The sequence below is a fragment of the Dipodomys ordii genome, unplaced genomic scaffold, assembly GCF_000151885.1.
Source record: "Dipodomys ordii isolate 6190 unplaced genomic scaffold, Dord_2.0 Scaffold36, whole genome shotgun sequence".
Taxonomy (NCBI): domain Eukaryota; kingdom Metazoa; phylum Chordata; class Mammalia; order Rodentia; family Heteromyidae; genus Dipodomys; species Dipodomys ordii.
Window position 1 is genome coordinate 12,956,670 of NW_012267252.1, and position 21,673 is coordinate 12,978,342.

The following is a 21,673-nucleotide window of genomic DNA, read 5'->3' on the forward strand; positions in this document are numbered from 1 at the left end:
AGAGGGTGTCTACTAGCTGCTGGCGAACCCAGGAATCCTGATGGGGTATTTGCATGCATCCTGCCAGTACAAAATCTAGAAGCACCATCTCCCCACTGAAATTCTGAATTTGACTCTACCAAGGTGGGATTGGCAAGACGGCAGGATCCAGGAACTGAGGGGGTCATAATGCACTGGGGGGGGTGTTTTCCTCTTCTTGCCTGTGGAGATGGGGGTGTCCTTTGATGCGCAAAGTCTCTTCAGAAATGCTCTTGGTCTGATGTTCTATTGCATAGCAACTGGGTTCTTTTCTGATCCGGAGTCCTCCATGCAACCAGGTGTTCTCCAGTCATGCTGTGTCTCACATCATCTTCCCACAATTATTGTCCCCTGGGTAGGGGGTCGGGGTGGGATCTCCCTGGCTGAAAGGTCCATGTCTCTAGGAGACGTTACTATATACACCCTGTGCCCAGCAAGAAATAGGCATGGGTTTGACTAACAAAGCTGAAGGCAAGAGCAGAACCTCAGTAAGGAGAAAGACATGGAGACCAGATACGGGAGCCTTCATGGCAAAGGTGAGAGGCAGATGAAAATCGCTGACATCATGATTGGTTCAGGAGTCTGGGGCCATTTCCTTCCTCACAGTGGGGTTAGCTTTCCTATCCACCTCAAGGAGCCCGCTGCCTTTGTCTGAAAAAAATGCTAACCAGCTCTTCTAAGAGCTGTCCGTAACACGGTGGCCTGAGAACTCAACAAAAGACACTTTGTGCGAGAACACGGTGTTCCCGGGGGTGGGGAGGGAGGGTGGCCGAGTGGGCAGCCTGGGGAGCACTCATGGGCAGCCAAGGAACAGACTGTGGCCCCAGCTCCAAACCCTCAGCATCCTGCTCAACTCCCAGCCCCCAGCAGGGAACAAGGCCACATGGATGGAGGAACCCCGCCTGGACAATGACCCAGGCTGCCCCCGTACACAGAGACTGCAGCCACAGGAGGAACATGGTGCCCACCAAGGCAACATCTGAGAAGAGTGACTCCAGGAAAGTGTGTGTCACTTTTAGGAAACCTGGCAAGCCAGGTTTCTCCTCCTGGCCCAGCCTCTCTTCATCTTCCAAGCAGGAAGAGCATTGTACAGGGAGTCACTACTGTTCTCTCTCTCTCTCTCTCTCTCTCTCTTGCTTCACTGTGATCACAAGGATCACCTACACACAGCAGGACAGCCTGATCTCAGGAATCATTTTGTTCAGCTCCCTCCTCTTGTGCCCTGATTCTGAGTCCCAGAGCAAGCAGGTCTTTGGCCAGGCTGGCACACGGGGCACTGCAGCTTTCCGGTTGAGGTGAGGCACTGGGTGCACAAATACTGTGAATTCACCAAAGAGCCTTTTCTTGACTGGTTCCCAACTCCTTCTAAATCAGATCCTTTGTTCTTCTCATACCCAAAGGGGATGACCTAGTTATTTGTGTGATTTTTTTTAATGCCTGTTGCCCCATTCAGCTGCAGTTCCACAAGGATTCAGGATCTCTCTCTCTCTCCCTCTCTCTCTTCCCCCCCTCTGTGTCTCTCTCTGTCTCTCTCTGTCTCTGTGTGTGGGTGTGTCTCTCTCTCTCTCTTCCCTCCCTCCCCCTCTGTCTCCAGTGCTGCACACAGTAGCTATACCAAAGAGTCTCTATTCTCAAAGTCACCCTGTAAGAGAAGTATTGCATGCATTTTACTAACAGAAAGACTAGAGCTTTAGCTATCTGAAGAAAATGTGGAAAAGCAGGATTCAACTAAGACTTTAAGTGACCCCTTTCGCCCTGTTCTATGCCTTTTCTAACAAAATTAACACCATGACATGCCCTCAAGTTGGGAGCTTTGGTTTGGGCTTTTCTGAATGTTATGTTCTAGAATCAAATGCTCCAAGACCAGTCTCAAGAATAGCAGGAATGAGATGAGGAGAAAGAAACCTAGGGCGTTCCTTTTAGGACTGAGGGTAGATAAGAGCAGGTCCCCGGCACAATTGTAGGCCTGCAGGCACCAGTGGCCAGAGAAGATACTAGTACTAGGGCTCAGGGGAAGACGATGAGGCTATGGACCAGAGGCGGGGGGGGGGGGGCATCCCATTGGGGAGGCAGACGGAGAGAAGAGGGATATTGAAAACTACCAGTGACTCAGGCAAACGCTTAGATTAGAGTCTAGGGAAAGCCTTGCCAGATAGAAAGAACACGAGTCTGGAGATTAGACCTGACTGAATCTCAGCCTCCACATTTATCAGCGTGAGCAACTTACTTCCTCCTTGGGAAATAATTCAGTCTTCTGGGAAGACTAAGTAGATAAACCTGGCTCTGAAGGCTGATGGGGAAAAGCAGATGCAGAGAAAGGACAGATCTCAGAAGTGGTAATGTCTCAGCTCGTGTTTGCATCACAGCCTGATAGCCTGCTAGGATCAATTACCCATTGGCTCAACTGTGAAAGGCTGTCATTCATTCCTTGTTCATGGTCTCGGCCCTCAGGATGGAATGAAAGCCCAAGCTCTGAGGTCTCCATTTATTGTGCTAACTTACACATTTTTCTTAAGTTGCAGTTTCCTCAACTGTTAAATGGGTTGGCACCACCCCCACCAGCTTATTGTGGGGATCGAGTTCCTCAGGGTAAAGCACTGGGAATGAGTGGCAAGTCAGACACATTCCCTGCCCACCTAGAGCCGTCCATCTAGTGCAGGGGGTGGGCCCAAAATGAGCAAGCACAAGACAGCAAGGGAGTGGTCCCAGAAGGAAAGTCCAGGTTCAGGGAACCCACCCTCACCACAGAGGAAGAGGACAGAATGACACAGAGGCAGTCTCTTCGTTTGGCCAGACCTGGAGGAAAGGCATGGGGAGAATGTTCTAAGCAGAAAGGATAAAATGTGATGGCATTTGGCCATGGTAGATCTAAAGTACCAGGAGAACATCCACACGGCGAGATGCGAATGAAGAAGGAGGAAAGGGGGAAGCAGAGAAGAAGCATGACCTGGGCCATCCAGGTGCTGGCAATGGAGGAAATGTTCCCAAATGTTACCATGAGGTAAAACCTTCCGTGGCACGGCCTCCTCTCTCCTTTAAAATCAAGACGGGAGAAGAATTCCCTCTGATGAACTTCTCAGAGCTGGGGCTGAGGGGGCCAGGGAGGAAGCCCAGAAGAGTGAGAAAGAAGAGTCCTCTGTGTTCATCCAGGGAGAATCACATGGAACAAGCCCTGATCTCCTCCTACCACAGCTCACCATCTAGGTTCAACCTAGACATGACTGCTTGAGAATTCAGACACTGGATAGAGAGGAATACACACAGACACCCGGCCTAAGAACAGGAAATGTTGCTGCTGGCCTGGTTATTCCTTAGCCTACAATACATAAGTGGAAAATCTTTGTTAAGAATACCAGAGTCTGGGCTGGGAAGGTGGCTCAGTGATAGGGTGCTTGCCTTGCATGCATGAGGCCCTGGGTTCGATCCCTCAGCACCACATAAGCAAAAAGAAAAAAGCTGGAAGTGGCGCTGTGGTTCAAGTGGTAGAGCGCTAGCCTTGAGCTGAAGAGCTGAGGGACAGAGCCCAGGCCCAGAGTTCAGGCCCCATGACTGGACCCCCCCACCCCAAAAAAAGAATATCAGAGCCCTATCAAATCATTCTTTCCAACTCAACACTGAAATGAAATTGTTTCCACATTGTACCCTCCCCTCCTCAGCCACCTGCAGCCAGGCCTAATAATCAGAGACGACAAAGTCAATTTCCATCTTCTTTGTAAGCAGTTAGATCCCTATTGATGCAACATGAAGCCTAGCCCTTAACCAGCAATTGTGTCCAAATTCTTGGACACAAAGAGAGAAGTCACCACTGGGTTGGGAATACAGTGGAGCTCAGAACTAGCATTACAGCTCAAACCCAGACCTGACGCAAAGTGGGAACCAACTCCAAAATGAGGTGCTCTGCCCTGCTCTGCTGTTCTCCCTAGCCAACATCACAAGAATGGGATATAGGGATTCCAACCTCTTGAGAGAGCTTTTCCAGAGCGATGTCTTACTGGCAAGTCAGATTTACCAGCATTCCATGCTAAAGCAATTGGACTTGGGGTGGGGGTGTTTTGTTTGTTTTTTGGTATGTGTCCAAAACCCTCCCAGGAGAGTTGAGAGTCCGAGATCAGGGTGATGGATTACACAAGAGCCAAAAGGGCCCGTAGGCCTCCGAGAAGGATTTCATTGGATATAAACAAATATAGATGTTAAAGCTGCACTCAAACATCCCTACACATCTCCAAGATCTTCCCAACAGCCTGTTCTAGATTTGGCATTGTCATAGAGTGCCAAGACTGAGAAAGTTCCTCCACTTGGGTTTGCCTCTCATGGGTTCCAATTTGCTTCTCTGGTCCTTCCTCCTCCTACCCCCTATAAGCACCCCAAACCCCGACATATTCAGTACCTGGATCCTGGCCTCTGCAGGGTTTGAGGAATTACTTTCAATCCGTTGATTAGCAAAGCTGGAGAATCTGGAGAAGACAGCCTCTGGCTGTGGATGAATTAGAAGCTCCTCTGAGTGCCAGAGGCCTGAAGACTTTGGAGTACTTGGGCTGTAACCTCAGGGGAAAAAAAAAATCCCCCTAACAGCAGCAAACACTCCCAGCAAAGTTTTGAAACACCACAAGAGGAGGAAAGCTCTTTCATCAAATAATAACCAGCTGGAGATAAGGCCTGGTAGGCTGAGGAAAGCCAGCCAATCACATGCTTCGTTCTGAGGGCAAGGACAGGCAGACCCAGGCTTCTGGCGTGAGTTTCCGGGCTTGTTATAATTTAATGATGCAGTGGGTGGTGTCATTGTGGCATTGGTGGGGGAATTTTCTAACTGGACAGTGAGGCTCTGGGCTCAATAACCTCACTCTCAGTGGAGGGGCCAGGCCCAGGGGCTGTAGCTGAGTATCCTAAGTGGTCATGTGGGGCACTAGGCTCCCAGCCTGACTGTGCTTACTTTGCCAAGACTGTTCTTTCTCACTGCTGCTGGGAAGGGAGGCTTCAGCTAACTAGTGCTGGAAGCAGGAGGATAGTGAGTGTGTTTGACACGAAGTAGGCATCGTAATGTCTGTGATCCTGAGCAGGTCACCATGGAAAACCCTTAGGGACTTTGTGCTTGCATGTTGGAGATGCTTTCTGTGCTGCTTATGATTGGTAGAGATTCACATAGTTGCCTTTGGGCTTCTCTGCTTCCTCATCCTTTCCCAAGTTATCATTGCTCTTCGAGGAGAGATGAGATATTATAAGGCAATATTTATTTTAAGGAAGAATCCTCTAAAGCCCCAGGAGCTTCACATCTTGCCAGCCCTAGGAACTGGTTAAGCGGGCTGCACAAGCTAGCTACAGAATTCCGCAGCTCCCCAGCAGGCTCATCCAGGCCCTAAAAAGATGTTATAAAACCCTTAAGTGGTATTGATAAATTAGAGCTAAATATTTAAAGGAACTGAAGGAGGAACCATTGTGATAGGAATAGTGAGATTCATTCAACAAATAGGCATTTCACTTCTCTATTAGAGACTGTGGTCAATACTGGATGTACCCACGTAAAGAGGACTCAGCTTGGCTTCTGGCCCTCATAAATGATATCCCAGCACTGGAGGGAGGAGCTAATTAAAGAGGTCCTTAGGGGCGAGCACAGGGAGCTTGTCGTGAAGGATATGAACAGATCCAAAGAGACAAGGAAAAAGATTCCACCACAATGGACAGGAAGTGAGCTAAGTCAGAAGTTTAGCACCAGCAGTCACTGTCTCAACAAGCCTTATACAAGACAAGTACAAGTCAAAGTTGTGTTCTCCACCTCTTTTCAAAAATGATATAAAATAGCTTCATTGAGGTAATTCATCTACCACCCAATTCGCTCAATTCCAAGTATACAATTCAATGACTCCTGGTACATTCACAGACTTATATAGCTCGCCATGAGCACAACCAATTTCTAAAATAAATATTAAGTGAAGGATACCCCTTCACATGAGCATCCACTCACCAACCCCTTCTCCTCACTATCCCTCCCCCCAAGAAAGCTTTACTCTCTCGAAGCAACCACTCATCCCCTTTGGGTCTCCTGGATTTGCCTCTTCTGGATATTTCATATCAGTAGAATCATAAACAGGTGATGTAATAAATAACATTCCCAAGACTCATCTCTTTCCTTTCCACTGCTGAATAATATCCCATTGTAGGAATATACAATTTGTTTATTCACTCCTCTGTTAAGTGGTTTTGAGTTTTGTTGCCACTATGAATAATGACATTAGAGACTTTCATGTTCAAGTCTCTCCTTGTTTTTACCCACAAATTTACAAGCACATAGCCAGGATACAAGAAGGAAGCAAAATAGGTGAGAGAACTATCCACTGAAGTGCTTCTCTCCAGCCTGATGTTGACACAAATTTTTACAGCACACAAAGCGTAGCTACACATTTGCTCCTCCCCTTAACCAAGGCAAAAGAAAGATATTCTTTTTATTGGCACTTACTTCAAAGAGGAAGTCCTGGGAAAACCTGAAAGCATGAGTTACTGGCTAAAAGCCCACTCAGCCACAGAACCAGAAGTAAGTCCTATGTTCTTTCTCCTTCAGCTCCTCACAGAAAAGCAGCTGTTTAATCTTCTTGATTTTTGAGTTCAAGGTGGAAAACATTTCAAAAAAAAGGAAAAGGCACAAAGGTTAAATGGGCCAGCAAATAGTTGTTATGTTTGGGATTTAAATTATTTTGACAAAACACTCACACAGATGGAATATTTTGTCAGAAGGCCCAGAGCTAGTGAGCCAGCCATTGCCAGTGTAAAAGCAGATATCATCTACTTCTAGACATAGTCTTGTCTGTCTGGCTTGCTGCTTTCCAGCAGCTAAAGGAAGACGGTGCCTCTGCTTGGTTGTTAGCTGGATCACTTTGGTAAGAAAGACCCCAGGAACAGCGGGGAATTGCAATGGGGAGTCAGGAAACGTGAAAATCTGAAGATGCAGGAAAGGGTAGCTATAGGAAGAACCAAAGAGCAGAAGTAAATAGAAAATATGAGTAAAGTTCCATGGAAAGGCTAACCAGGTTTCCAGTTTGACCTGTGGTCAGGAATGTCTCCTTCCAACCTTAGAGAGAGGTCAATTGATCAAGTTGAGGCTAGGTAGAACAGTATAGAAAAACAAATAAATCTATCTGGGACTGAAGAGGGGTGATTGGAAGAGAATCCTCTGAGAGTCTCATCACCTGCCAGTTCACGGGCCTGGAAGAGCTCTCCAGAGAGGGGGCCTTGTCAGAAGTAGAAAGAGAAATCTCTCCCAGGAGGGTGACAAGCAGCCCAGATGACATGGCCACAGGTCATCTTGCAGGTAGAGAATGGAGGACGGAGCACTTCTCACCTGGGAAGAGACAACAGGGACTTGTGAGAATACTAGAGGACTGGGACCACCAGACACAGACATCACATCTTCATTTGACTGCCCTTTTACTTGTTTGGGCTCATGACTTGCAGAATTTAGTATATCTGGCAAGTCACAGTAAAAAAAAAATCAAGACAAAACACCTCTTAGGTAAGGTCTCTAAGGGTACAGAATTGTCCCAAGCTCGTCTCAGAGTCATGGGTGGTCCTGGCTATATTGTAAAATCAATGAGTACCTTGGACTCTGCTCCCCATTCAAAGCACCAGGGTATAGCTGGCATCAAGATTTTGAGCAGGGACAACATAGAACATAGATTCATCTCGGTGGGTAGAAACAGCTCTTGGGACCCACTATGGTCAGGCCATGGATTGATGCCTCTTGGCCCCAATGTTTTCTTCTCCAAACACCAATAGGTTAGTGTGTGTGTGTGTGTGTGTGTGTGTGTGTGTGTGTGTCCATTTCAGAGAATGAAAGATCAGAGCTCATAAGTCAATTAACTTTCTTGAGCTCATTTATTTAATATGTGGTAGAACTGAGACTTGAACCAAAAGCTTTAGGACCCCCCAAATTTATGACCTTTCCATTTCTATTTCTTGGTGGAACTTATAAAAAGAGTTTATAGGTTCCTTTCCTTTCTGGGTTTTTTTTTTTGGTTGGTTGTGGGTCTTGAACTCTGGGCCTGGGCACTGTCCCTGTGCTTTTCAGCTCAAGAGAGATAGATGCTCTACCACTTGAGCCACAGCGCCACTTCTGGTTTCTTTCCTTTCTGTCTTCTAAGCTGCTACTTGTTTCCATGTATGTTGCTATAGTACCTGTATACCTGTATACATCTAGATCCATACACATACATCCTTGTGAGAATACATTGCTGCACATATATATATATATTTGTGTGTGTGTGTGTGTGTGAGTGTCTGTGTGTGTGTGTGTTTGTGTTTAGCCAAGTGTGTCTGCCCTCAGAGAAGGGTATGAGTGGCTCCAGTTTTCACTTCCCTTAGACTGTCTATCCTCATATGGTTAGTTGGCTTGTGGTGTGTGTCTAATTCTGTCAGCCCCCACACACACAAAAATCAGCTCTGTGACCAGGGAAATTACCTTATTGCAAGCATTTCTGAAAACATTTTTTCCTGGGATGGGTCTTTTGCCCTGGAGGAGAATTTATGAGCAAGACTCCACTAATGGGGACATCCAACAGAGAGAACCTATTGATGTACATGGCACAACCAAACAAAACCTCTCTATCATTGGGGCTGGCTCCACATGGCCTAAGGAGCGACCACACAGTCATATGCACACACTGTCAACCACATTTGGGAACTGGCCACTAGATCACAAAGTCACAGGCATCTGAGCACCAGGAAAGCTTGTGGTGAGAGAAGCAGCAGTGTAGACCAGGGCAAATGGAGGGTTACAAAGGCATCTCCTCCCTCGAGTCAAATAACTGCTGTGAGAAAATGTAAGGTCTAGCTTCAAATATAAGATCTCTAGCTTCAAGGGAGATTGGAACTGTGGTTAAATGTGAAATAATTTTCTCCTAACTTGGCAATTGTTCAAAGAAATAAAATACTTCTCAGGCCTGATGGTTCACACAGATTTTCAAGATAAAGTCTGCCTGTAGGCAGCCAATTTATGTCCTCTAATGGGGACAAGATAAGCATTTGTAGACATCTATTCACCAACCCTGCAACCAAAAGTTCTAGATGAACTGGGAGAATCAGACCTCCAGTGGGGCATATGGGTATCTCTCTCTCTCTCTCTCTCCCTCACTTCTCGTTCGCTTAGACTAGAGTCATAAAAATATAGCCAGAGAACCCTGCATCAAAAACCTCCATGTACGTGACACACTAAGGGTTGCCCAAGAAACTCTAGAAGCAGAGCCCCAAATATGCATTTTAGCAAGACCCCTTCTCCTCAGTACACCAGAACTGGAGACTTAAATTGACTCTACCCAAAGGGCTTTGGGGGTTAAGATAAAGAAGCATTTGAGTGTATTCTAAAACTCTGGAAAAATCACTGAGAATGACATTACTCAATTTTATTTTTAAAAAGACAGCTCCATTCCAAGTGCCAACCACTCATGCCTGTAATCCTAGCTACATAGGAGGCTGAGATTTGAAGATCATGGTTCAAAGCCAGCCTGGACAGGAGGGTCTGTGAGACTCTTATCTCCAATTAACCCCCGAAATCCAGTGGTGGAGCTCTGGCTCAAGTGATAGAACACCAGTTTTGAGCGGGAAAGCTAAGGAACAGTGCCTAGGCTCTGAGTTCAAACTCCAATATCCCCTCCCCCTGACAAACACATATAAAGGATGGCTCAAATTAATCACTATATATCCCAGAAGAATGTTTCTCAACCTGTGGTCCTGGCCCTGCCCTCATCAGAATTACTGTAGTGTACTGTTGAAACAGATTTTATAGGCCCCTTTCACTCACAATTCCTTATATATGTTGTAATCATAGTAGGAAATACAATTACACCTAGATTTTAGGCTAAGTGCTTGATATAAAACACAGCTAAAGACCTGTTCCATGAGTTCATAGCTGTTAAATTTGGTTGATAAACATATTATATGATTCATTATATGATCATTATATGATTCATTGCTATATATTTTTTCTTTTTTCTATATGCAATTTTCCATCTTTTTCATAATGACTAGGAATAGAGGACTTCCTACTGTGGTATCCATCATGAATTACAGAACATATAAAATACCTGGGTGCTGAATGAATGGCTCTACCTATTGTTTGTGCCTCCCATGAATATGATCAGGATATCCAAAGTCACCCTAAACCATTACTACAGAAGAGTTGAGCACTCAGGATGTGTGTCTTTGCTGAGTGACCCTATCATAGAATTCAAGGAGGCTTTCCAGCTGGTTGGCCAAATATAACCAGGAGGTGATGGGAACCCTGAACCAGAGCCTCACCAATGCCCACTGCTGAGATGCTCAAGGAACCCCAAGGGTAATGAGATCAATGTGAGGGTGTTCTTACGAGGACTACCTTCAAGGCCTTCAGGTGTTGAACAAGAAAGGGAACAAAAGTGGTGATGATGTTATGGACACACTGCGTGAGAAGGTGACAGAGGGAAAAGCAGATTCAGGTGGCAGATCATGCAGACAGCAGTGACTGGAGAACTAAGAAGAGCCGGTCTACATCGTGCTGAACAGCTGAGGAATTTCCCAGCATGCCCCGCATCCATGCCATGCTCTGCATGAGAGTTCTGTGTGGTCCTCGAGGTTTCCTGGGTCCCCCTGTCACTGCATCATTTCCCTGTGGCCTCTCTCAGATGTTTGTTCACCAAATAAATGTACTCTCTCTGCTACCTACCCCCCAACCCCCAAAATAAGTCACATAAGAATCCACACACATCTCTGTAGATTTGAGTGCTTTGAAAACAAACTATTTTGTATCTTTAAACGCTTTCAATATTGTAAGGGTATTTATAGTTACAAATAAGGTCACTGCACTGGACATTGCGCCTTGTACTTTGTAGGCGCTGAAAGGATGCCTACCGGGCAGAGGAAACCCGTGGGCACTGGGAAGGAGGAAATGGTGTGCAGAACACCCTGCACACATGCCTATTCAAACATTGCCTGGGAACAACTCACGCTGTCCTCCCCGGGTCTCTCTTTGAACTTCTTGGACACATTGTTCCCAGCATCTCAGACTTCTCCATCTGCCTCCTCTTTCTTATTGCCTTTGCCATTAACTAACACGTTTAGTCAGGCATGCATATCTGGCCTTTCCAAACTAGGTCCTCTGTTCCCTGGGGATGCGAACAATGGCACTCAGGCCTCTGTAGCCTCAGAGTCCTTGTGCCACAGAGCCTGGCCCAGGGGATGTGCACAAATAGTGCACACCATGGCAGCCTCAGAGGAGCCCTGCCCAAGTCTTGCTCAGAAAACCTGCTACAGGAACATAATGGAACATAATGTGGCCCCTTTGAGCCCACTTTTCACTCCTGCCAAGGCCACATTGCTCCCAGGCTATTTTTGCTCAGTGGCTGCCCTTTCAGTGACACATGGCCCTGTACTGTGGTCCAAGACTTGCCTGAACCTACTCCCTCACCCCTGACCATGCACAAACAACCCTAGTAAATCTCCTAACTTTTCTTTAGTATCTGCTGCTTCTCAGAGAACCCAGTGTTGAACAAATTGATGTGCTTTCGCATTACTAATAACCCAGACCTTCCATGTCTTGTTTCTTACAGATAAAACAAATTCAGTTGATCTCTGCCATTACACTTAACGATTTGGTGTGAAATTCTGGTCCCAAGACAAATTAAGGGCACATTATGCCAAAATTGCTTTATTTTTATGTTTGGTTTGGTTTGGTTCTGTGTGTATACCAACCTGACTATATTTCAACAAAATTTTATTTAAATAAAAATGAAGATGAGTACTAGATCTATGTTTGGAGGGGTGTAATTTTCTGACGCTTACCCTAGAGTCATGGTATTTTATGGTTAGACTAGATCATAGTTATCATGAGGTTCTGGGAACTCAGATCCTTCCTCCTATATTTGTGGCAGGCCTGACTAATGGATCAGGGAGAATCTTCTGTAGGGTCAAAGGTGGTTCCAGTATCCTCCTTCACACAGGGCCACCAATCAAGCTCATTGGGCTGGATAGCGATGTCTCTCACTTCCCATGATCTTGTTCATTTTCTATACCTCAGAAAACTGAGGCCAGCAATTCAGTAACAATAAATCCAAAAGTATTTGGAAATGCATAAAGCACATCAACCTAAGATATGCTGACATAAAGCCAGTTGTTTAAAATATAATTTTAACAAAATGATCATGGTTATTTCCTGTAGCAAGAACATCTGGACACAATTTTACTCATCTCCTGGAAGGTAGAAATTTGTTCTTTTAGCATGTACAAGTAAAGGTTTCCTGTGATTTTCTGCTGGCGGGAAGTAGACCTGTCTCCTTGGCTCTTGGCTGGAGTCCAGGAGGCAAAGGTATTCATTCCCACCTATGCTGGACAACAGAGACTGGGAGAAGACAGTTTGTGATTCACTCCAAAGATATTCTACACTCAAAGCAAAGATACCCAGTTCCTCTGACCAGATCTTCCCTTTGCATTTTGGAAAGGCAATACTGGCATTTCCCCTCTCTTCTCAACTTGTTCATGAGAAAGATCAAAGCTTTCTGCAAAATATGCAGATACTCAGAATTGAGACTGTACTCTGCCACCTCTAGGAAGCCAAGTTCCCAGATAAATATTCAACTTGTGAGTCTTTGCCAACTGAGGGTCCACTCTCTCATCTCTGGGCAAAAAACTTAGTATTTCAGCCAGCAGCACACATCTTCAGAGGAATTCACCTAGTTAGGGCTGTCTTCGTTTTTCCACATAGGCGTCCACCTTGGTGCCTGAAAAGATGTCTCTCAGAAATCCCGTCCAGCTCTGGATGAACATTGCTCTAGAACAAAGGCCAGCTCCAGCCTGGGACACAGCATGTGCTGCATTTCTACAACATGGTGTTATCCACATTCCTCTACTGTACACATAGGCACAACCTTGCTCACAAGTTCAGAATCCAAGAGACTAAACCTGCACTGGCCAAGGCTTCCAAATGACCATGCCTACAAACCATGAGAAGGAAGAATAGAGAATAGAACTCCAAGCCAATATGAGTCTGAAAGACTGCTATTCAAATCCGTATGGTTCTGAGCCACCTGCTTTATTTCACCCTAGGTATTTTCACCAGGCAATCTCCTTTCCTAGAATTTTTCTACCAGAATGTGTTGAAAAGAATGTTCTAGATTACAATGCTACAGAGCAGGTCACAATCTCTTTCCATAAGTGAAGCCTTCTCTGACTCTATATTCTTGCCAATTCCTTCCCCCTCCTCATCCTTGGCCAGCATCACTGTTCTCTGTACATTTCTTCGTTTTCTTCTGTAACAGGAAGCATTGTGAATCACTCTGCAAAACACTACAGCTGGTCATTGTTTATTATCTCTCAGCCTGTACTAAGAGGTCAGCTTCTTAACTGCAAGAATTTTTACATTTGTCTTGCTCATTGCAGTGTCCCTATCATTTAAAAAGATGCCTGGTACAATAAACATTCATTAAATCCATTTAGTTAATAAACAGAGTAAGCACCTCTAAGAGGTCCAGTTTCTGGAGCCTAGCACAGGCCCCATCTTCTCCAGGCTCCAATGCGCTGAGACTCACACCATGGCTCGGCTCCCTCAGGCCTCACTCATTTGTGTAAGACATTTGCATTGAGTTCCTACTATGTGCCACATTAGGCCCTGGCTGACAGGAAAACCAAAGGCCTCACTCCACAAAATCTTACAATGTGGTTTAGCATAGGAAAAGCAGCTCATTTAAGTTTCCAATTATTTCTTGATGATAGGATTTGTTTTCCTCTCCCAGGAAGGGAAAGAGGTTTACACTGCCTGAGGACCTACTATGTTCCCAACATGTGACAAGTAATGGGAAGGGTCCCGGGTGGGCAGAGAGCACAGAGGGCAAGACTCAGAGGCTGAAGAGGAGCAGGAGCCATTGTCCATAGGAAAACAAAAGAATGTTGAATGAGATGCTAATGAGCACTGGGCCTCATGTAAAGCAGCTCCATTGCACACTTGAACCCTGTGGCCCCAAGTATTTCATTCTCCTTTGAGAACATTACAATGCCACCAATAGGCAGTTGGTAGTCCACAGGAACTCTTTATCTCTCATGGGAAAACATCAGTTGCTAAGCAATACGGGGGTCTTTGTCCTCCACTCCCTGCAGACCATGCTGACACCTCAGTACAGAAACCATTTATGATGTTTGTAGTAGTGTTTCCACTAAACTTGAACTTGGACTTCATAGGCAAAATCATAGGAGTGATGACAAGCATACAAGAGTCCACTGATTTCCCTGATCTATCCCTTCCATCTAGCCCTAGAATCATCTCCCTAGAATCATCTCTGTTTTCCCTCCCTGCCAGGCCCACCTCCTCATGGAGCCCAACCATTGGCTGTCCCCAGGCCCACCTCCTCATGGAGCCCAGACATTGGCTGTCCTCATTCTTCTCTTGCTCAGGTGACTTTATGCAATTATCATGAATCCCAAAGTCCATGAGGTTCCTGTAGTCACTAAAAGGCCTTGACTTCTAGCCCTTTGGCCTCTCCTAGGCAGAAGCCAACAAACTGGCTTCTTGGCAACTCCTCCCCCATCATGCTGGTCCCCATCACTGAAGATGGACTGAGCCACAAAAAGACATGAACCTAAGACACCCATTGAGCAACTGGCTTTCATCTGGTGACTGCAGATAACAAGGCAGAGGTCAATCATCCCTGCCTCCAACCACAACCACCACCCAACTGCTGTCAAGGATAACTGCCTGGCAAGGACCTGATGGCTTTTGGAATCACAAATAGGCCAAATCAATTTGTTCTGAAGACTCATTGGGTAACCAGGCACTTTTTATGTGCCAGATCATGAGGCTCCCTGCTGACCTATAGCTTAGCCAGAGAGATAGGAGGACCAGTCCCTCAATTATAAGGATCTGACTGATCACATCCCACTTGCAATCATGATGGGAACACATGAGCCTTATCACTTTCAAATCTTTCCAAACATATTCTTTCAAAAATGTCAGTATATCACCAGAGTGAGCTACATTGCTAATAACAGTAATATAAGTGACAGATGACAGAAAGCTGGAAAGCTGATTTTTTCAATCAAAGTCCTTCAGTGTCATTTTGACAGCTTTGCTTAACAAGTTGAAAAACAAATGTTTTGCTTTTGGAGATTCTTTTTTTTTATTGTGAAAATACTGTACAGAGGGGTTACAATTACATGGGCAAGATCATGAGTACATTTCTTATCAAGCATTGAAGCCTCCTCCTTTGTTTCTCCTTCCCATCTCTTCCCATCCCTTCCCATCCTCCCCCTGCCCTCCCACCCAATCCTACTCTCCCCCCCACCAAAGTTGTAAAGTTCGTTTTTCCACATAACGATTTGTACATCTCATTGTTGAAATGAATCCACCTGTATTCCTATTTAAACCATTTGTTTTTTCCCTTCCCCTCCACAAATTATACCAATATCAAAATACAGTGAAAGCAGGGGTTATACCATGGGGGAGGGACATACAAAGCAACAAAGAAATAATCTTATAAATCTGTTAGAAACAATCACTTGAAAGAAAAAACCATTTGAATCCTTATCTTGGGGTTCATTTTGCCTAACATCAACTTATCTGACCTTTTCTGCTTGTCTCAGACATATACTAGTTATTGCAAATAAGGGAAACCATGGGACCTAAGTTTCTTTGGGCCTGGCTTACTTCACTTAATATAATTTTTTCCAAGTCTTTCCATTTCCTAACAAATAGAATTCCATTGTGTATATATACCACATTTTCTTGATCCATTCATCTACTGAAGGGCCTCTGGGTTGGTTCCATATCTTAGCTATGGTAAATAATGCTGCAATAAACATAATCGTGCTGGTAGCTTTAGTGTGGTCTTGTTTGTGATCATTTGGGTAAATGCCCAAAAGTGGGATTGCTGGGTCATAGGGGAGTTCTATGTGAAGTCTTTTGAGGAACATCCATACTGCTTTCCAAAGTAGTTGAACAAGTTTACACTCCCACCAACAATGCAGTATGGAGATTCTTTAAAGACATCCAAATCCAGAGTCTCAGAAATCCTAATCCAACTGGGCGCTAATGGCTCAGCCTGTAATCCTAGCTATTCAGGAGGCTGAGATCTGAGGATTGTGGTTCAAAGTCAGCCTAGGCAAGAAAGTCCATGAGACTCTTACCTCCAAGCAAGCACCAAAAAGCCAGAAGCAGAGCTTTGGCTCAAGTGGTAGAGTGCTAGCCTTGAGCAAAAAAGTTCAGTGACAGTGCCCAGGCCCTGAGTTCATTTCCTAGAACTGGCACAAAAAGAAAGAATGACAGTAAAAAGAAAGGAAGGAAGGAAGGAAGGAAGGAAGGAAGGAAGGAAGGAAGGAAGGAAGGAAGGAAGGGAAGGAAGGAAGGAAGGAAGGGAAGGAAGGAAGGAAGGAAGGGAAGGAAGGAAGGAAGGAAAGAAAGAAAGAAAGAAAGAGAATCATTATCCACAGTTATAAACAAAAAAATCAAATCACTAACATTAATTGGGTATCTACATTTCACAAGGCACTGTGGTGTGGTTTGATACACACAAGTACCCAGCTCAGTTATAGATGTTGAGTTGGCCATTGTATTAGTCTATTTTCTGTTATTATAATAAAACACTTAAGTTAGGGTATTATATAAAAATAATTTTAGCTATCATTTGTGATGCTAAAAGTCTAATATGAAGGAATCCCACCTGTGAGGGAATTAGTCTCTGGTGAGGGTCCCCTGGTTCCTTACAGCACAGCAGGGAAGGGAACCAGCCTCTTGCAAGAAGGACCACGTGAGGGATGATCTCACTGTGTAACAACAATCTCTCAAAAACTAACTATGCAAGAACAGCGTTAAGCCCCATTCTGAGGGCAGCACCCTGGTGACCTAATTACCTAGTACTGGGCATTTCCTCTTAATCATTCTATTAACTCAATACCACTACCCCAGGGGCCAAGCTTTCAGCACAAACATGGATCCAAACCTTACCAGTCATTAATGGAGGATTGAGGACAGAGAAGTTTTATGGTCTACATACTAAGAGGTAAGTGGAACCGAGCCAGATGTTGCAAACCCCAATGAAAATGAATGTCTGAAATGGGTACCATGCTGGATTTATATATATCATTGTGAACATGGCCCCCAAAAGTTCAGATGTGAGATTTGATCATTGGTAAGATACATGGAAGACTATAGGACAGATATGACAGATGCTGGATTTGATTAAATGCCCTGCATCTATCTACAATTCGTTTTGGGATTACACAGCTGCAAGAAACAGAAAATGCCCGAAGCTTAACTTAAGCAGCTATAGACATATTCTACTCATTCACCAAGAATTCTAGAGGTTGACAGCCCTTAACAGGAGAGGTTGCTATGGAAACCATCCTAAGTGTCTCTTTTCCTATACTGTCCTTTGTTCTTATGTTTGCAAACTTGCTACAACATTCTGGACAATGTGTCCATATCCCAAGAAAAAATAAAAGAGAAGTGTAAAGCCTTCGCTTTTTGAGTTGCTGTGTTTTTATGAAAGGTGGCTTCACCAGCCACACTGGCCAGAATTAACCACATGGCTATGGGCAACCACAAGGGACAGAATACCTGCACATTGCAGGCTCCATTTAAAAGAAAAAGAAAAAGCAAGGAAGACAGTGATGGAAACAGGTTTCACAAGACCCATTGCATCTGCCAAACGCCACATAACAATCTGCAATAAATGTCTACTTGACTTACTATGGTTGCATTCCAAGTCTATTTCTCTAGCCTCAATGAACATGCAACAAGGCCCTGTGTTTTCTGTTTGTTTGTTTTTAATCAATCATACTACAGTCCCAAGAATATATCTTATGGAATAATTATATGTATATCTTGTAGTGACGGTTTCTGAGTGCTAAAATTATAGGCACTTTTTTTAGTTCTGTGCTAACTCTTGTTTTGCTTTATAATATTCTATATTAGAAGTCCATTATTTTATAGTAAGTAAGCAAAAAATGTTTTTCTGCAGAATGTTCATGCTTGGTGTGTTTGGTAGTGTATACGTGCAATCCCAGTACTCAGGAGGCTGAGACAGTAGGACCAAGAGTTAGTTACAAAGGGGACCCTGTTTCAAAAGCAAAGTTTTGTTTGACTGTTTATGCTATAACATCATGGACCAGCAGTGTATATGGGATCTTCCCAACTTATACAAAGAGATGTAATAAAGCAAAGCCTGAGGAGCTGTTTTTGGCCTTCCTAGTGATGGTTCTACACAGACTATGGAAGAGAGACTGTCCTCATTTTCTTTCCTTTGGATGTTTAAAAGTTGATCACAATTTTCAAAAGAAACAACAAATAGCTTTTGAAGGTGAAGCAGTGCTCAGCTCTGAGAGAGAAGAACAGTCCTTGGGAATAAAGTAAATATTGCACTTCCCCCCACTTCCCTCCTGCCAGGCAGTTTCTGCTGAGAAACACTAAACCCCCTTAACATTCTTAAGAGGATTGTCAAGTCCAAGGCCAGAGTCCTACATAGAGGGCTGTTTGTTCCTTCTGTAGGGTCAGCTGTGAAATGCCACTCATTGTTCTGGCAAATATGGCCGCTGGAAGGGGCCCCTTTTCTTCCCAGGGGACTGGGCACAGAAAGACAAGATGGTTCCTTTACCTTTCAGTGGCCCCATCAACATTTTCACAAATCCAGCAACCATTTTCTTTGTTTTGTTTCTCTTCCTTTGTTTTTGTTCTTTTCTTTTTCTCTTTTCATGTTCCCTACTTCCTATCCAGTAATCATTCTACCTTCTCTCAGAAAGCAAAGAGGCCGTTTATAATTCTAAACTTGCTGAACCATTAACTACCCTGCCAAAGGCCTAGTCACAGAAGACAGCAGATGCCCTGTGAAGAGTTTGCATCAGAGGCAGAGCAGCACTGAAAGACTTATACAGGAGCAAGAAGGAGGTCCTACCAGCTGCAAAGCCTGCTCCAGGTTCTCTGCAAACTGGAATGCACACAAGTCAAGATGTGGTTATGGGAACCCAAGGCCCTGGACTCAGGGAAATGGAGGTAAAAAGGGTAGCTTGCAGGCTACTTAGAAGATGAAATTCCTTAAAACTAATTACAACTATAGTGGTGAGGGTAGAGAAGGGAAGGAAGGAAGGATCCCAGTGCCTCCCATGAGTCCCCGGGGCCCCAGTGATGAGGCTTGGCTGTGCTTCCAGACCTGAAGCATACCCAGGAAGTGGGCAGTGCCTGAAGCTATACCAGATGAAATGCATATCCCTATGGGGAACCCAGCCCAGCAGACACGCAGTTCTTCATTCTGCACTAGGTCTTAGGCAACTTGTATGCAAAACCCTTTTCAGTCCAGAGTGTCTCAGCAGAGTGTCTGAGCAGGTGCCGCCTTACCTCATGCTCCACCACCTCTCACTGGCTCACAAGTCCAGCCAGACCCACCTCCTCACTGGCAACTCCTCAGGCAGGCTCCTGTCCCTAGAACATTGTGCTTCTTGAGCGTTCTGTGTCAAACAACTCCACCACAGGAACTGAAGTGGTTCACTTTTCAACTCCTTCAAGTCAGTGCTCAGTCTCTCAATCTTCTCTTACAACTCAAAAGCAAACACAAAGCCAACCAAAGTCCATTGAAAATGGACAACAGATTTGAATAGACATTTCTCCAAAATTGACGCAGAACTTATAAGGAATCATCTTATACTTGTTAGCATGAATATAATAAAAACAAGGCAATAATGGCAGCAAGAATGTGGAGAGACTGTGAGACCATAAAATACAATACCTATTGTGGGAAACAGCACAGACTCTCCTCAAAAAATAGAAAAGAGAATTACCCTGTGGCCCAGACAACTCAATTCTGCATGTATATCCTAAGGAGCTAAAATTAAGATGTTGAAGACATAATTTTACTCCCATGTTCTTTGTAGCATTGCTTACAATAGCCAAGATAATGAAACAATCTAAATGTCTTATCAACAGATGAAGAAAATGTGATATAGATATAGAAAGATATCCATAGCCCAGATGCCCTTCAGTGGACAAATAGAACATGAAAAGATGATAGATAGATATATATAACATATATATCATACATATAATATATAATAATAATATGATACATATAATGGAATTCTATGCTTCCATCGGCAAGAATGTCATTGCCCTATTCATAAGGAATGGAAAGACTTGGAAAAATTATATTAAGCAAAGTAAGCCAGAAACAGAGAAACATAGATTGCATTGTTTCCCTCATTTGTAATAATTAGAATGTGCCTATAAATCTACAAGTAAATACAATGGATAATAAAAGGCAAAACACATTTCACTTGGACATGACAAATTAAACAGAACTCTAAACATTCGGGCTGGGAAGGTGGCTCAGTGGTAGAGTGCTTGCCTTGCATGCATGAGGCCCTGGGTTCGATTCCTCAGCACCGCATAAGCAGAAAAAGGCAGAAGTGGTGCTCTGGCTCAAGTGGTAGAGTGCTAGCCTTGAGCTGAAGAGCTGAGGGACAGTGCCCAGGCCCAGAGCTCAGGCCCCATGACCAGACCCACCCCCCCAAAAAAAAGAAAAAAAAGAACTCTAAATATTCACACAGTGAGACCAAAAGAAGATATTTTTAGGAAAGGATCACAAGGGCTCAAGCAATGTGCAAATGATCATATAAAATGATACTTATCAAAATGAACTCCAAGAAGTGGAGACAAGAGGTATTTTTACTTTATTTTTCATGGGGTTTCTTTCATTTCTATTTTCCCCCTTTTGTCACCATATTTGATTTCTGCACCTCTTGTCTTGTATGTAAATTTAGCTGATTTGAGGAAGAAGAGGAGAAGCACAGAAATGGAGGGGAAAAACTAATTCAGCAGTGATACTAGACACTGTGTTGGAAAGGAATTATACAACTAGGTAGGGAATAATCTGGAAGAAAATGAAAGAAAGGGTGACACTGTTCAAAAGAAATATACTCAATACATGGCTTATGTAATTGTAACCCCTCTATACATCATCTTTACAATTAAAAAAAGCCATGTTAAAAAGTTAAAAAAATAAAATTTTCAAACTCCTAGAGACAAAGTATGGTGACTGCTAGAAAGTGAGGGGAAGGGTAATAGGGAGCTACTGTTCACTGTCCAATGGGTATACAATTTCAGATATCCAAGACAAGTAAGTTCTAGAGGTGTGCTGTATAATGTTATGCCTATAGTTAACAACACACATCATGCACTTAAAACTTTAAGAGACTGTGTATCTTGTGGGCAGGGAAGGAGGGGGAACTGGAAGAAAGCATAGGAAGGGGTGACATTGTCCAATGAAGACATGTACTCATTCTGATTTATGAAATGGGAACCTCTCTGTACAACACCCAGCAATAACATTATATTTTAAAAATATTTGAGAGAAGAAAGTGTATGTTACATGTGTATCTATCTTCACTTCTCAGTGAGGTCTATTCTGAGTAGCAATCCTTAGCCCTGAAACCTCCTATCATCTTTGACTGCTTTGATCTTCTCCCTGGTTCTTATCACCATTATATTTTTGGTCATTTGCCATGGTCTGTCTCCTTTGTTAAGAGAGCCCGGTAGAGGAAAGTAGGCACTCTACAAATAACGTGTTGAATGAATGTTCTTTGTGTCACTTACCACAGCACACTGTATCTAGGTTGGACTTTATTCCTTTGACATATTAAGACATAGCTCCCATCCCAAGTTTAACTT